This window comes from Tympanuchus pallidicinctus, unplaced genomic scaffold (genome assembly GCF_026119805.1).
Source record: "Tympanuchus pallidicinctus isolate F22 unplaced genomic scaffold, pur_lepc_1.0 scaffold2, whole genome shotgun sequence".
In the NCBI taxonomy this organism is placed as follows: Eukaryota; Metazoa; Chordata; class Aves; order Galliformes; family Phasianidae; genus Tympanuchus; species Tympanuchus pallidicinctus.
In genome coordinates, this window is record NW_026294721.1 from 34,416,831 (window position 1) to 34,429,395 (window position 12,565).

Genomic DNA, 12,565 nt, shown 5'->3' on the forward strand with positions numbered 1-12,565 from the left:
ATATATACAAAAGTGAGCTCTCAGCACTTCCTGTATTAAAAATGCCCTCAGCAGCATAGTGTAATTTTGGCTAGACAACCATTTAGCTTTCATTCTCTGGTCAACAAGTTTGCTTTTAAGAACCTTGACAACAGAATCAGGCAGGCACTCGTGTCTGTTTGCAGCACTCCTCTGAAAGATGCATCACAATCTGGCAGGCAAACAGGGCAGAGAGCCTGGCATTACAGCTTCTCTGTTCACAACCAAATGTAGCTCCAGGCTATAGAGAAGCTGAGGCCATTAATACTGGCTTCCCTACTAGGCATTTATGTAAACTGACAACTGACAGTGGACAGACCTTCTGTATAGTAATCACTTATTCCCTCTAAAATTTCATTAAAACTATAAAATGCAATAATAGTGGTGTTCTCATATTTGAAGTGGCACACTTTCTTTTTTGTTTTGTTTATGTGAGCAGATAATCTACTTTGTGCAGAGATGTGTTGCTTGTGGCCTGTGCAAAAATATGGCATCCAGGGACCTTATTTTTTTTTAAGATGTAGAATGGCTTTGTAAACTATGTATTACCAGTATTATTTTTAATTTGCTCTTGGCAACTGAATTTTCTTTTCTGCAGCAGAGGATAATGAAATGAGATGGATTTGCTGGAATCTTGTTTATTTAAAAAAATAATCACAATGGCAATTTACATATGTTTTACTGCTGCATCTAGAGTTTGAATATTTACCATAACTGGATTAGATTCTAGTTATGTGCAGAACTGACTGGAAAATAAACTGGCATCCTGATTTGCATTCATTCTGCATCAGTGGTTCCTCTGTCAAATTTGTTCACTGTGGAAGATTTGGCCAAGAGCTGTGTCTGTGTATTACCTGCTACTGCAGGCAAAAGTCTGAAGTATGTGTTGAACCCAATCCCTGACATATATAAGAAATGACATACTGCTGTACAGAGAATAGGAATATTGGAATTAAAATTTACTTAGTGTTCGGTCAGAAAGCGGTTGTTTTTCTTATTTTTTTTCTTTCTTTTCTTTCAGCGCCTAGATAGCCAAGAGCAGATCTACATAGCGTGAAGGTAACTGCTGAATGGAAGGTGATCTCAGTGTATGATTTCCATATGACTTTCTTATGCTATTCCTGCCCTATAAGATAGAGATGGTTTTGGGGCATGAGTTGCTTGTGCTTTGCGACTGCACTGGCACTAGACCAGACAGCAAAAGAGCTTTCTATTAGCAGCACGCAGATAGACTGAAACCTTCCCCTCCAATTGAAAGTGTGTGATATGAGAGAAGAAAAAAAATAATAATTGCATTTATTCATGTTAATACTTTTTCATCCTTGTGGATTTTATTTCTAGTAGTAGTTAATTACACGCAAGAAGACCAAATGAATGTAAAGAAACAATTTTGGGTGCTTGCAAAATGTACATTACTAAAACAACCTCCTAAAACAACACAAAACAAAAAAGTTTCTTTCTATACTTTTTTTCAGTCCTTAATTTCCCAGTTTCAGGGAAATACTCTTTTCACGTGTCTAAAGCCAGTCTATCAGCATGGGGGCCTTTTGTTCTTTTCTGACTCAGGTACAGCTGCTTCTCTCTCTGGGTTCTCAAACAGAACCCAGCTTTCTTCAATATGGGGCACAAGTTTTCACCACGTACTTTAGAGTGAGATATTCTGAGAACATCTTTTGAAGACCTAAGTATTTGTTTCAGCAGCCCTTTTTCACCCTGGTACTAGGTTAGTAGAGAATTTAAAATCCACCCATATCCTGCAGTTCACTGTCTCCTTCCTTGAGCTGTTGCATATGAAACTCATATGCAGGCTGATATTATAATCTCACCAATAGATTTGTGTTCGTATTATTACAGATTCGTGTTTATAATTTATAATTCCTCTTCTTTTCAACCAGTAGAGCCTTAGCAGTGGATTTAGAACAAACTCTTGAGGTTATTTGTTAAAAAGCGGAACCACTTAATTGAATGTAATACTGTGCTAAAACACACTTTTTCTAGGACCTATACTAGAGCAGCTCCCTGACTGCAATACTGTGCTACATGAGTGTACACTAATGCTCCTGAAGCTTGGCCTGCCTGGACTGTAATTGAGAGGTTTGGGAAGGCTGTCCTTGAATTTTACTTGTGTGCCAGATCATGACTACAGCCCAGTACTATGTGTTGGTGAGACTTCCCTGTGCAACCCATGAGATATTCAGTGAAGCTCTCTCAGGTACAGCCATGATCAAGTCAAGAACCTGTTGGTAAAAATCAGGGACCAAATTAACAAAGGATGTTGGGTGATCAAGGTCTACTACAGGCTGCCTGACCAGGAGAGCCTATGGGTGAAGCCTTCTTGCTTTGGCTACAGGAAGTGTTGTGCTTTCAGACTTTCATCTTGATGGGGAAATTCAACCACTTGTCTGTTTGCTGGGAAATCCAGTAGACTCCTGGAGTGTGTTGAGACCTCCTGATCCGGCTATTGATAAAATGACCAGAGAAGAAGTGTTCCTAGACCTAGTGTTCACCAATTAAGAGGAGCTTGTTAAAGAGGTTAAGGTTGGAGGCAATTTGAGATGTAGTGACTGTGCCCTGGTAGAGTTTGTGATCTTGAGGAATATGGGCCTGGCAAAAAATGAAATCAGGACTTTGAACTTGTAGCGAAATTTTTGGCTGTTTAAGGAATTATTGAGATTGCCTTTAGAGATAAAGGTGCAGAGTAGGAAGTTCTTTAAGGATGCTTTTCTGAAAGCACAAGAGCTCTCTGTCCATCAGCATAGGAATCAAGCAGAGGAGGCAGAAAATCAGCATTGCTGAAGAAAGACCTGCTGGTTAAAAACCTGTGGGAAAAGAGGAACATGGAAAGGCACTGGAAACGGGGATATGTGGCCTGGGAAGAATACAGGGCATGCAGAGATGGGATCAGGAAAGTCAAGGTGTGGAATTTGGTGATGGATGAGAAAAATAACAGGAAGTGATTCTATAGATACATTAGTCAAGAAGAGACAGACCAAGGAGAGTGTATCCTCCCTCTGATAAATGAGAAGTGGAAACTGTCTACAACAGATATGGAGTAGACTGAGGTCTTCAACAAGTTTTTTGCCTCAATCTTCACTGGCAGTCTTCCTACATCTCTTTAGGCATAGGACAGGGGAGAAAAGCCATTCTTTTTCTGGAAGAGGAGAATAAGTCTGAGATCACCTCAAGAGGCTGAATGTGTACAGGTCTATGGAGCAGATGACATGTGTCTCAGAATCCTGAAGGAATTGGCTGATGTGGCTGCCAAGAAGCTCTGCATCATATTTGAAAAGTCTTGACTGTTGGGAAAAGTTCATGGTGACTGGAAAAAGGGAATCATCACTCCCATTACTAAGAAATGGAGAAAGAAAGACCTGAGGAACTGTAGGCTGATGAGCCTTGCCACTGTGCCTTGGAAGATCATGGAATGGATCCTCCTGGAAGCTAAGGCACGTGCAAGACAAGGAGGTGATATGAGATAGCATGACTTCACCAAGGGCAGATAGTGCCTCACCCATCTGGTGGCCTTCTACTATTGAATGACAGCATCAGTGGACAAACAAAGAGCAACTGATGTAATTTACCTGGACTTCTGCAAGGCTTTTGACATGGTCTCACACCATGTACTTATCTCGAAATTGGACACAGGTGGATCTAAAGGTTAGAATATTCGATGGATAAAAAAATCTGTTGGATGGTCACAGCTGGAGTGTTGTTGTAGTGACTCTATGTTCAGGTGGAGGCCAGTTATAAGTGATCTCCCAGAGATCAGTCTTGGGACTGGTGCTCCTCAACAGTGACACAGATGATGGAATTGAGTGCACCTTCAGCAAGCTTGCTGTTGACACCAAGCTGACTGGTGCAATTGACACAATAGAAGGAGAGGATGCCATCCAGAGAGACCTGAACAAGCTTGAGAAGTGGGCCCACATGAACCTAATGAGTTTCTACAAGGCCAAGTGGAAGGTATTACACTTGGGTTGGAGACATCCCAGATATGAGTACAGACTAGAAGAGATTGTTGAGAGTGACCCTGCTGAGAAGGAGCTGGGGGTCCTAGTGTACGAAAAGCTGGACATGAACCAGCAGTGTGTTCTTGCAGTCTGGAAGGCCAACTGCATCCTGGGCTGCATCAAAAGAGAGATTACAGGAGGGAGAAGGAGGTGATTGCCCTCCTGTACTCTGCCCTTGCAAGGCCCTGTCTGAAGTACTGCATCCAGGCCTGGGTCACCCAGCACAAGAAGGATGCTGAGCTGTTGGAAGAGGTCTAGAGGAGGGTCACTAAGATCATTGAGGTGGAACACTTCTGCTGTGAAGGAGGATTGATGGAGCTGGGCTTGTTTACCATGGAGAAGAAAAGGCTCTAGGGAGACTTCATTGTGGCCTTCCAGTACTTAAGAGGAGCTCATAAACAGGAGGGAGACCAACTTTTTTACACAATCTGATAGTGACAGGATAAAGGTGACTGGTTTTGAACTAAAAGAGGGAAGATATAGATTAGATGTTATGGGGAAATTTTTCACTCAGAGGGTAGTGAGGCCCTGGTATGGGTTGCCCACAGAAGCTGTGGATGCATCATCCCTGGAGGTGTTCAAGGCCAGGTTAAACAAGACCTTGGGCAGCCTGATTTGATGCCTGATTTTAGTAGCTGGCAGCCTTACCAACCGCAAGGGAACTGAAACCAAAAAACCATTAAGGTCTCTTCCAACCCAGTCCATTCTACAATTCTGTTACTTTATTTTTCTATTGCCTTCTCAGAAGACACAGCACCAAGAGGAGAAACCCCAAATCGTCACTGGTCTCTGCAAATGGATTTCAACAATAAGCAGATACAATAAGCAGGTCCTCCTTCTCTATTTTTCCTTTTACAAAATGTAAGTATTGAGTAAATATACAAGTGACTTATTCTGAGCTGAGGTAGCAGATATAGAGGTTTTGCTTACATGTACATTAAGGAGAAGAAGGGTGTAGTCCTAAAAATGGGAATCACAGAGAAGTGAGCTAAACATTTAGACAGGATTTGAGTGTCCCTTTTGGTTTTAGAGAAAAGCAAAGCACTTCACTCACGTCAAAATATGAACGAAGTTGTCAGCTTAATCTTCATCCCAGCTACTCGCTGTAAAGCCTCCAAAGGGCACCCCTGTCAACCTGGCATGGTGTTCTGTGTCTGCCTCTGCCAAGAGGTGGTTTTCAAGTGCCTTTTGGATGGCTGGAGCCTGTGCAAACAAGCAATTGAAGCGCAATAGTTGAAGAGATGCAAGGGGAGTGTAGTTCTGTGAACTTACTAGGAAAGTCTTTGACTATTTATTTCTGTTATAGCTCATTGGACATACTTTGGAAGTTCAATGTCAAAGTAAGAAGAAAAGTGTGAGAAGTTCACAGTGTTTGGGCTGGAAATGTTTCATATAAGTGAGGTATCACACTTCAGAGAAAAGGATTAAAAACTGAGAAATAGTGCTAAGGAAGTTAATAAGAAAGCAAAAAGCCTTTAGAAAAAGGAGGCAGAAGTGAAAAGAGGATATTTGGAAAGCCAGCACTCTGTCCTGTGAGTTAGAAGTCAAACATTCCTGTCCATCTCCTGTTGCAAGCCCTGCATTGTGGCTTCTTTCCACCGCTGACTTTCCAGGGCTTCCCAGAAGGACAGCAGCTCTGTTGTGCACCCATGCCATCCTGCCAGGCCTGTGTGAGCCAGTGTATAATCAATGAATATACTGATGTTATAATTAAAAAATATCCAGGAAAGTCAGACTAAGTAAGATTATTGTAACAGGAAGACAATAAATGGAAAATGCTTACTGACGTAGGTTCACAATATTCTCCGCAAGGAGCAATCTCCAGGAAGAGATCCTTCCTCAGTGGCAGTCAACACTTAAATGGGATTTAGGAGAGGTGGAGCCAGGCTTCACCCTTTCCAGTAGCACAGTTGATTTACCTTCACCTGTGCTCCTGTGGCTGACTCATTGCTTGCCTCAGATTGTCAATCAGAGGTTCAGGCTGTGATTCAGCAGTTCCCATACAGCCAGTAAACTGGTCTTTGATGCTGTCACATTCCTCATGGAAAGTTATGGTTCTGGTGTGCCCAGTCATAGGTTCGGTGTAAGTCTAGATGTATCATTTGCCCTGCTGGACGTGACTTATCAGCATACAGAATGAAATAAGGAAATGGAAGGATTAAGTGTTTTCATTGTAGTATTTGACCAACTTATCTGTGGTTGATGTGGTGGCTACCATTCTGTGTTAATTATGTTTACATTGAACAGCTTGGAATCATTTATCCATAAGGATAGTTGCTTCCTAACCCCAGGCGATTAGTGGTTGTCTTATCAGCTAAAGAAAAAAATTACCTTTTGCTAGCTGTAGACCATAGGGAATCTCAGTGATGGCAGTGAGCAAGGTGCACTGTCCCAAGTCCAATTACTGCTAACAAGTAAATTATGCTTTACACATTAACCATGCAATATCCAGACATGGTTGCTATTACTCTTATAAAGTCTGTTTCTGGATTTGATTGCTGGTAAGAGATTTTTTTAGATCAGTTGTTATTAGCTGCATGATCTGTTTTATGCCAGGTACCAGTGGCTTCTATTTCATGACTTAGTAAGTTGTGCTCAGTCTCTTCTGTATTCCTTATGAAAGTATGCATTTTTTATTTCTAGTTTTTGATGTGCTGAAGTTTCATTTTTGTATCTGTTATGTGTATTGAATTCAGGTTCTTGAACTCATATTAGAGGATTTGTTAAATCCTGATATTTCCATGAATTCAAAGGGGAAACAAATTCTGTGCAACACAGATGTAATCAAATGAATGAAACCTCGGGTTTGTGTGCAAGTGTGTACATATGATATTTCTTGTATTTAACTAAGATGTTTGATAGCAGTCCAATCTTCCTGAGCTCTCTGCTTGTACTTGGCTCAAGGAATAGCAATCTGAACACTTGACCTACCACTCTACATTTTGAGATGACAATTTTCCATTAAAAAGAGTAACTTAACCACTGTAACTAGAAAATAACCTATGCTGGTTTTATTATACAAAATCACCACCATTTTATGACTTTACAGCTATATTGCTGTTGTCACTAGATTATATGGGGCTGCACAAAAAATGAGGCAGTGTTCTGACAGCATATATGAACAGTGATTCATAAAAAATTAGTTGCCAGTACAAGACAAACCCAAACGTGCAAATTAGATTATTTGTGAAATGTAATTACCCATAGTATGGGGAAATGTTTTGATGTGTGCTCAGCAGACAGGTGAGGGATACAATGACCAGTTGGGAGGTTTTTTTTCTTCTTTATGATGTTTTCTTCCTTCTGTTGCTGTTTTTGGTTCTGGTGATTTTTTTGTATTTTTGTTTTTAGCCATGTTTCTATATTAGTTACTAAATGCAGAGCAGATGGACCACAGGTAAAGCGTTGGTTCTTTTAATGACAGTCCCCTGGCTTTATAAAGAGGGAATCATTTCTAGATTAGGAAATAGCAGCACTGGGATGAAAAGGGAAACTTTTTCACAGAGCCCTAATCCTGCATCCTTTTAATAGTATACTATAGGACACACTCAGAAACAGGGCACAAAAGTAGTGGGAATTTAGGGCTGGGAATTTAGTTTGGCCTAAGCGTTACTACTCTGCAGTGTTGCTTTGCTTTTCTTCAGCCCTGTCAAACTGAAATTACAAATGAATTATCACTATAGTTATACTTATTTCTTTATTTTAAATTTATAATAGAAAAAAAAAGAAAAAAAAAAGATGTAGCATCTTAAAGAGAGAATGCTCAGATTTCCCTTCCCAGTTGGGTCAAGTGTTTCTGAAATAGATCTGAACTTTACTTCTCAACTAAACTTTTTTACATTTCAATTGTGAAGCAGCTGCAAATGAACTGTTGTTTGAATACAGCTAGAGGGCAGTTACATTTTTTTTTTTTATCATTATGCTCAGTAATCCCTTGCGTAGGAGCTGTTAAACAACTCCATGCAGATAGCAAAAATATGTAGTATCTGTGTGGTCTTACTTAAATTGCACGCAAACAACTTATAATGGCATTATTATGAATGTCTGGAAGACACAGGAGCCAAGCAAATCAGTACAATCTTAAAAAAAAAAAAAAAAAAAAAAAAAAAAAAAAAAAAAAAAAAAAAAAAAAGAACACATAAAATCTGGTAGATAGCATGGTAATTACGTTTAGATATTATCTAGTGGTCAGGAGTGATCTCCTGAGTTCCTAAATGACAATGACAGATTAGCACTAATAAGATAAGCATGATAGTGATGGAAAATGAATCAATGGGGGCAAATCTGTGACACACCAAAAGGATACCAGAAAGGGCTGGTAATATCTGGTAATTCTTGTATCTTTTCAATATTATGTTTAATCCTGTGCTTTCAAATTTCCAGCTGCTTTCAAAAGAGAACATTCCTGTGACTTGAGATAAAAAAAAAGTTATAAACTTTCTCAGCCTTTTTTATTATCCATAAATTGCTATTAAATACCTGACATACGCAGATAATTTGTATGCAGATTAGTCTGGTATTAATTTTCATATCTATAGATTTTTTGCTGCTACTGTGTTTATGCTGTGCATGACCAAAATTTTACTTTATTCACAGTAATCCTAATAATGGCCTCCATTTATCAGAATATTGCAAAGGAATAAAACCAAAACATATCTAATTTCACTAGACTGTTACTTTACTCGAAGATAAGTACTATAATATAATCTTGCTGAGTTGGTGCCATTACAAAGATGCAACTGATTTATAAATTTACCAGAAATAAGCTGTTGCAAAGGTACCAGTCTAAAGTCTATTCAAATTTTATGTAGAAGCAACACAATAGGGTAATTTTTTAATTATGTTTCAATTGCGTGTACAGAATCAATCCTTTAAGTTTGAAATGATTACTGATTTTCATTCATCCTGTAGTGGCACATTTTAATTCCCTAAGAAGGTTAATAACTTTATGTGTTCACTGTTTAAGTAATTCCTTAAATCCCAAATGCTTACATGAGCAACTTTGCTGGCTCGTATTTACTTCCATTGAAATATATTATAGGAAGTACCTGTAATAAAAGCGTACTTCATTAAATTTCATTGTAAAAAGCTGTATAATCCTGGAGAAAAAATAAAATAAAAAGAATGCTAATCTCTACTACTGTTTTTAAAAGGGAACCTCAATTCATGAAAAACTGCAGTCATTATCTCTCAATTTCATTAAAAACATGAATAGGTGCTCGTGTTCTAAAGCTGCTGTTGAAGTCAATATAAAAGATTTCCTCAAGGATCAGTGTGATATCAGGATTAAAATAGAGTTAATTAAAAAAATATTCACTCATTGGTATTTCTACCTCGTTGATATTCGCTCATTGGTATTTCTACCTCATGTTGAGACAGTGTAGAAGGTTGGGTGTTTGTTATGAAGCTTAGCATTAAAATATTTTCAAACCGTGTCATCCAGGTCTACAGCTGTGAGAAGGTGCACCATCAAATGGTTATTTTGTAGTGGTCCTTAGGACAGTCAAACACCTACAATGCCACTTACAGACAAGACAAATTCCTTAAACTTCTGAGAATTGGATTTTTGTAAATTATTATGATTAGTAGTAGTAGTAGTCAGAAGTGAAACTGCATGAAGATAGAACTAAGATTCCTATATGACTCCATGGAGCTGTGGTAGTTGAGTGAAGCTCAAGAGATGCTGTTTAAAGCAGCCCTATGAGTAATAAAGCTGATAACTGTTCAATGTTGGTGAATAGGTTCTTCTCATTAATTACAGTAGTAAAATTCTTCCACTGATGATGTTGTGTGACCTCCCTCAGTAAAAATATGTTGATATTCTGAAAAGCTCTATGTTAGAGGTGTTCATACACTTATTTACGACTCATTTCATTTATTTACTTACAGCTCATTCCCCTGACATGCTTTAAAGAGACATAGAAAATCATGAAGTAGTTCAAAGGAGATTTTTCAGAGATCCCTGTGAGAAAACTGAAGCAAAGAAGGAATTAAATTTTTCTAAAGCAACATTTTCCTTAGAATTTTAGCTTGTTGCCTACACATCATCAATACTTCATCTAAATATCTGTTGACTTCTTATTTGAGGCCTTGCTCCACTAAATTAATAAGCTCAGTAGGTCAAATGGTGCATGTTCAGGAGATTTAGAGTTATTTTTATAGCTATTAGAAAAAGAAAAAAAGCAAAAGCAGCTTTAGGCTTTTTTTAACTGCTGAGCCTATGGAAGTTGCTAAGGCAGAAAAACACTGCTCTTTTCTGTATTTAACTGCAAGTAAAGGAAACTTTTCCATTAGACAGACACAAAGCTAGCTTGTAATAGAGCTACTCCAAAAAAAAAAATTATATATATAAAAAAAAAAAAACAAAACAGAGGGCAATACAGCTAATGATATATGCACTGTAGTCTGTTTAATATTCAACATGAGAAGTTCTTGCTATTCTACAGAACGGAATAAACATGGGAGTTTCCAAAATGGACTGCGCCTGTTCTAACAATGAGGAAATGAAAGAAGATTGACTGTTGAAGTTTTTTTCCCAACTTGTTTGTTGTTTCTGCTGTTTTCAGTTAAAAAGGAGTTGGAAAATGTGAACATTTCTGCCTGCAGGTATTTGGTGAAAGTGATCAGAAAACTGCTAGAAATTGTAGAAGTTAAATGAGTGGAGATTTGGATGTTTCTATCCAAATTCTACCTAATTTGCCCAATTTAGCTATATTCCTATTCCTTATCACATCTGAAAGACTGACTTTTTGTTGTTGTTTTTGGCAGAGAACTTCAGAAAATCTCCTTGAAAAAGGAACAGAAACATGAGGCAGAAACCCATGGTGTCCTGAGAAGGTTACCTGCTGAGGGAAAAAAAAAAAAAAAAAAAAAAAAAAAGAAGTGGTGGGAGACCTTGAAAGCAAAATCATGAAGGGAAATGTGCTTTGTCCCAATGGCAGAAGTCACAGCCCAGGTAACTGCCTCAGAGAACTGCAGGCACAGTTTCTCGCTTCATCCTCATTTCTGTCAAACCTGAAGACTTTTCAATTTCTAAAGTCTGCAATCTAGTGAGTGTATGGCATGCTGCATGCTTTCTCATGGAGGACAGGAAAAACAAGAGAGAAGTTAAATAAATGTTTGATTCCTACTTTGTCAACTGAGATAATATGGAAAGGAAGGGACAAATTGAAAGTTTGTAGGGGAAGAACTGAGATGTCTATTACTGCATCTCTCTGCTTTGTGAAAACAACAGTGTGTATTTAGAAGATGATCAGGCATATATAAAATACTTGCTGGGATTAGAGAGCTAACACTTGTTAGGCAGATATCTTGCATAAGGCTAGGTCAGCTTTATTAAAAGAAAAGAAACAGTCAGCATTGTAGTTATGTTTGTAAGAAAACTATTGGAAAGCTCTGACAAAGAATGTGTGTGAGGGAGGAAAAATAATACTGATTATACTGTAAAAGTAAATTCTAGTCAACTCATGCAGTAGGGTTTTGACCATATATTCTAGTGGCCTGTGTCAAGGAGATCCTGATCCTGCGAGTGGCTGTCATTTCGTTAAATAATGTAGGTGGCTCTGAAACTAATGCCTCCTATTTCTTTCCATGGAAACTACAACAGATACAAAAAGCACAATAGTACTATTTGATAGAGCAAATTCTTAGCTACAAAACACTATTTCTCAACTAAACACAATTGTTAACTATGCATTTTCAGTGATGAACAAGAACCTGCATGCTGGACTTCTCAAAAAAAAAAATCTATTTATCTGTCCATTCCAGCTTCTCTGTCATATTGCATTACTGTTGCCACTGCTGAAACACACCACCCACTGGCTCTCTGTGCTCACATCCACTGTGTGGTCTCTACCAACATTCAGAAAACATTGATGAATGTCTATGGTTGTCATTGTTTCCACTTGGAGGAATTTAATGACACACCTTTGCTTCACCCTCACTGCTATGTCAGATACCATTTCATCAGATTTCCCCTGCCATCTGTCACATGACAACAAAATGTAATAGATTATCACTTGGAAGATTTAGCCTTTACTGCTGTATCACCAATATCCGCCTCTGACGTCATGGGCCAATATAATAAATTACGAGGACATTACTTTTGGTGCAGCCTTTGCATTTTCTGGAGGTCTTGAAATAGTTTTTCATAGTGTGGGTGCTTACAGTTTGGTGATATTTTTCCTTTCAATCTAGAAATGACACTGAAAATACTGGACTATTTGGCTAGTTAGGTCTAAATGAAAGGTTGTGGGTGCAGTCTCTACTTTGCAGTCTCTGGTCCTAATGTTGCTCTCTTCCTAATGTTCTGCAGTGTCTTATATCCCTCATCTCCCTGCTTCTATCCAATTTTTTCAGGAAGCAGCTGTGGAAAGCCATTTGAACAAACATGCTAACATTCTGGAGCAAATTCACATTGCCAAAATGTTAGTTTAAGTCCACTGAAATGCAGTTTGTATTTTTCTCTGTAATACTTTTTGCTATTTTAACTTCAGACTTCTTCAGGAGTGTTTTTATTTAACTGAAAGAACTAATAG

At 38.4% G+C, this 12,565-nt stretch overlaps 1 long non-coding RNA gene across 2 annotated transcripts in view; it reads left to right on the forward strand.

The window, feature by feature from the left end:
* Positions 1-12,565, forward strand: part of LOC128080175 (uncharacterized) — a 98,680-nt gene that overhangs the window by 4,425 nt on the left and 81,690 nt on the right. The window contains exons 2-4 of one of the 2 annotated variants that reach the window (XR_008206527.1): positions 1,040-1,077; positions 4,774-4,889; positions 10,797-10,983. This is a non-coding gene — a long non-coding RNA (uncharacterized LOC128080175). Of the gene's footprint in view, positions 1-1,039; positions 3,982-4,773; positions 4,890-10,796; positions 10,984-12,565 lie in introns of both variants that reach the window. The other variant, XR_008206526.1, reaches the window with a different exon arrangement.